Raw genomic sequence first — 5,343 nt, forward strand, 5'->3', positions numbered from 1 at the left:
CTGTGGAGAGAAAGAGGAAAGTTGTCAACAACAGGGAATATATGACTAAAGCGAAGCAACTTAAAATACATTGTCTTGGTTATGAAATCGATGTGAAACTATTTGTGGCTCAGAAGTGCTTATGCAAACATGATGAACTCTAAGATGTTAACAACTGGTCCAACCAGCACACCATTTCATGTCAAAAGAGAAGCATGTATTGTTCATGCTAAACCTTTACTGTATCTAAAACTGAGGCCTCAATTCAATCAATTGCAGGTCAATTACATTTTAAAACCATGCTGCAGGTTCACTCAGAATGTTTCCGTACACTGTATCTGAAGGACAGATGTACAGTGGGGGAAAAAAGTATTTAGTGAGCCACCAATTGTGCAGGTTCTCCCACTTAAAAAGATGAGAGAGGCCTGTAATTTTCATCAGAGGTACACGTCAACTATGACAGACAAAATGAGAAATAAAAATACAGAAAATCACATTGTAGGATTTTTTATGAATTTATTTGCAAATTATGGTGGAAAATAAGTATTTGGTCAATAACAAAAGTTTCTCAATACTTTGTTATATACCCTTTGTTGGCAATGACACAGGTCAAACGTTTTCTGTAAGTCTTCACAAGGTTTTCACACACTGTTGCTGGTATTTTGGCCCATTCCTCCATGCAGATCTCCTCTAGAGCAGTGATGTTTTGGGGCTGTCGCTGGGCAACACGGACTTTCAACTCCCCTCCAAAGATTTTCTATGGGGTTGAGATCTGGAGACTGGCTAGGCCACTCCAGGACCTTGAAATGCTTCTTATGAGCCACTCCTTCGTTGCCCGGGCGGTGTGTTTGGGATCATTGTCATGCTGAAAGGACCCAGCCACGTTTCATCTTCAATGCCCTTGCTGATGGAAGGAGGTTTTCACTCAAAATCTCACGATACATGGCCCCATTCATTCTTTCCTTTACACGGATCAGTCGTCCTGGTCCCTTTGCAGAAAAACAGCCCCAAAGCATGATGTTTCCACCCCCATGCTTCACAGTAGGTATGGTGTTCTTTGGATGCAACTCAGCATTCTTTGTCCTCCAAACACGACGAGTTTAGTTTTTACCAAAAGTTATATTTTGGTTTCATCTGACCATATGACATTCTCCCAATCCTCTTCTGGATCATCCAAATGCACTCTAGCAAACTTCAGACGGGCCTGGACATGTACTGGCTTAAGCAGGGGGACACGTCTGGCACTGCAGGATTTGAGTCCCTGGCCGCGTAGTGTGTTACTGATGGTAGGCTTTGTTACTTTGGTCCCAGCTCTCTGCAGGTCATTCACTAGGTCCCCCCGTGTGGTTCTGGGATTTTTGCTCACCGTTCTTGTGATCATTTTGACCCCACGGGGTGAGATCTTGCGTGGAGCCCCAGATCGAGGGAGATTATCAGTGGTCTTGTATGTCTTCCATTTCCTAATAATTGCTCCCACAGTTGATTTCTTCAAACCAAGCTGCTTACCTATTGCGGATTCAGTCTTCCCAGCCTGGTGCAGGTCTACAATTTTGTTTCTGGTGTCCTTTGACAGCTCTTTGGTCTTGGCCATAGTGGAGTTTGGAGTGTGACTGTTTGAGGTTGTGGACAGGTGTCTTTTATACCGATAACAAGTTCAAACAGGTGCCATTAATACAGGTAACGAGTGGAGGACAGAGGAGCCTCTTAAAGAAGAAGTTACAGGTCTGTGAGAGCCAGAAATCTTGCTTGTTTGTAGGTGACCAAATACTTATTTTCCACCATAATTCGCAAATAAATTCATTAAAAATCCTACAATGTGATTTTCTGGATTTTTTTTCCTCAATTTGTCTGTCATAGTTGACGTGTACCTATGATGAAAATTACAGGCCTCTCTAATCTTTTTAAGTGGGAGAACTTGCACAATTGGTGACTGACTAAATACTTATTTTCCCCACTGTATTTGTGTCTATAATCCAATATGACAACGTCTGCAGAGGAAACAGCATTTGAGGTGTCAGTTTTAACATGGTTAACAGGTTAACACCTCAGATACAGCCTGAACATTCTTACTGAACCTGCAGTGTTTTCCCCCTTTATCTGTTTTATTGATTTAATCTGTGGCTATATGTTATGAGATACTGTATGCATGTAGGTCTCTCACATGAACCACCCCTGGGCTGCTGACTGCAGTTGCCGTGGCAACTCGACCACTGATCAGCCCGAGTCAGAAGGTCGACAAGCAACAAAGGCTCCGGTGACTCCATGATGGAGGAAACTCAACACTAAGTGGCCATCAATCAACCATGAAAATAATATGCTCAGTCAAACAAGATTATTATTATCAGACCGTCAGAAAATGAAAGCTGTTTAATCAAGTGAGGCGGAACCACCATTTTGAGCAAAATAGGTAAAGTACAACACAAGTGCATTATAACACAGATTGACTACCATGGGGGCTAACCTTGCCTATATGCTGTAGCACAGTCGTTAATAGGGCCAGGATTCTTTATACACTCTTAGAAAAAAAGGAGCTATCTAGAACCTAAAAGGGTTCTTCGGCTGTCCCCATAGGAGAACCCCTTGAAGAACTAAAAGGGTTCTTCGGCTGTTCCCATAGGAGAACCCTTTGAAGAACCCTTTTTGGTTCTAGGTAGAACCCTTTTGGGTTCCATGTAGAACCCTTTTCACAGAGGGTTCTACAGGGAACCCAAAAGGGTTCTACCTAGAACCAAAAAGGGTTCTATTTGGAACCAAAAAGGGTTCTCCTATGGGGACAACCGAAGAACCATTTTGGAACCCTTTTTTCTAAGAGTGTATGACTATAAACCTGACCAGGAAAAACAGGTCCACAACATCATTAACTGGGTCACAGTTAATGAAAGCAGCAGTTAATTCACACCACTTGGTTGGTGGCATGTGACTACTGATTACACCCTGTCTCTGCCTCTCTCACTGCCTCTGCCAATCAATCTCTGTCCCTGCCTCTGCCTCTACCTCTGCCAGTCAGTCACTGCCTTGGCCTCTACCTCTGCCAGTCAGTCTCTGCCACTTCTTCTACCTCTGCCAGTCAGTCTCTGTCACTGCCTCTGCCTCTACTTCTACCAGTCAGTCTCTGCCACTGCCTCTACCTCTGCCAGTCAGTCTCTGTCACTGCCTCTGCCTCTACCTCTACCTCTGCCAGTCAGTCTCTGTCACTGCTTCTGCCAGTTAGTCTCTGTCACTGCCTCTGCCTCTGCCAGTCAGTCTCTGTCACTGCTTCTGCCTCTGCCAGTTAGTCTCTGTCACTGCCTCTACCTCTGCCAGTCAGTCACTGCCTCTGCCTCTACCTCTGCCAGTCAGTCTCTGTCACTGCTTCTGCCTCTGCCAGTTAGTCTCTGTCACTGCCTCTGCTTCTACTTCTACCAGTCAGTCTCTGCCACTGCCTTTACCTCTGCCAGTCAGTCTCTGTCACTGCCTCTGCCTCTACCTCTACCTCTGCCAGTCAGTCTCTGTCACTGCTTCTGCCAGTTAGTCTCTGTCACTGCCTCTGCCTCTGCCAGTCAGTCTCTGTCACTGCTTCTGCCTCTGCCAGTTAGTCTCTGTCACTGCCTCTACCTCTGCCAGTCAGTCACTGCCTCTGCCTCTACCTCTGCCAGTCAGTCTCTGTCACTGCTTCTGCCTCTGCCAGTTAGTCTCTGTCACTGCCTCTGCCAGTCAGTCTCTGTCACTGCTTCTGCCTCTGCCAGTTAGTCTCTGTCACTGCCTCTGCCTTTACCTCTGCCAGTCAGTCTCTGCCACTGCCTCTGCCTCTGCCAGTCAGTCTTTCTCACTGCCTCTGCCTCTACCTCTGCCAGTCAGTCTCTGTCACTGCCTCTGCCTCTACCTCTGCCAGTCAGTCTCTGTCACTGTCCCTGCCTCTGACTTTGCACAACTAAAATTCATCAATACACTTCATTCAACAAACCTCTGGGTTTGGCCTAAATGTTCCTCCAAGCCACCACGTCATCGTCATAAAATGTTTATTAACTTCAATAATGCGGCCAAGCAGATTATGTACGATGACCCTCTCCACATACACAATGACACGCTCTATTGTATTGCAACATCATGCAAAACAACATGTTCAAATCATTTGCTCGTGACTGCCCCATTCATTGATGAAAAAAAACAAGATGGAGGCCTAATATTTCAGGACGTCAACAGACCAACTTGTACTCACAACCAACATCCTTGAATCTGCGACTAAACCAACGGTGCTTATTTTCAAATCCAATTTATTTTATAAAGCCCTTTTTACATCAGCAGTTGTCACAAAGTGCTATGCAGATACCCAGCCTAAAACCCCAAAGAGGAAGCAATGCAGATGCAGAAAGAAGCACAGTGGCTAGGAAAAACTCCCTAGAAAGGCAGGAACCTAGGAAGAAACCTAGAGGAACCAGGCTTATTTTGACACTCAAAGTAAGACAAAACAATTTGCTTTTGTTACTGTCATGCAGGAAACAGACAACGGCCAAATCCTGTTACTCTCACACAAACTGGCTTCATCACTGTGGGAAAGAAATCTGATACAGAGACCTGGAAGATGCTCAATACAAGGCCTCAGACACACAGAGAGAGGAGGAAATCACTTTCCCTTTCCTCCTTAACCTGTTCTCTCTCTCTCTCTCTCTCTCTCTCTCTCTCTGTCTCTCTCTGTCTCTCTCTCTCTCTCTGTCTCTCTCTGTCTCTCTCTCTCTCTCTGTCTCTCTCTCTCTCTCTCTCTCTCTCTCTCTCTCTCTCTCTCTCTGTCTCTCTCTCTCTCTCTCTGTGTGCATTATCCAGCACAGAGCTACAGTGTGACAATCTAAACAACAGCGAGGACACAGTAAACATTATGACAAATGTTAACAATCTGGGTAAGATCAGGAAACTGGGAAAATTGAGTTAGAGTAGCTACATTTTGTGCACATCTATTTGGTCAGTGGGAATAGGGACAGGGTTGGTGGGTCTGTGACAAATAGGTTGGAAGAATGCTCGCTCTCAGTTTTTCTTTCTGTCTGTCTGTCTGTCTGTGTCTCTCTCTTTATCTCTCTGTCTCTGAACACAGCTGGGGGGAGACCCTGTGCTCTGTAGCCCAGTTAACCAGACATCAGAGTGGTCAGTCCTTCTGAGAATCCATAAAATATGGATATGATGTAACAAATCAGTGTAGAAAGATATCATAATGGATTTAAGGCACCAGAAAAAGTAAGGCGTCTTTAGAATAACGTTAGCCTATCTACATTAACTCAACAGATGATTAGCTTTAGTCATATCAATGTAATAATCATAGATTAATAAAGTGTAATAACATGTGATGATAACACATTTAGTAACAGCATTGCATGTAGGGTAGCCATCTTCAAA

This window comes from Coregonus clupeaformis, unplaced genomic scaffold (assembly GCF_020615455.1).
Source record: "Coregonus clupeaformis isolate EN_2021a unplaced genomic scaffold, ASM2061545v1 scaf4145, whole genome shotgun sequence".
NCBI lineage: Eukaryota > Metazoa > Chordata > Actinopteri > Salmoniformes > Salmonidae > Coregonus > Coregonus clupeaformis.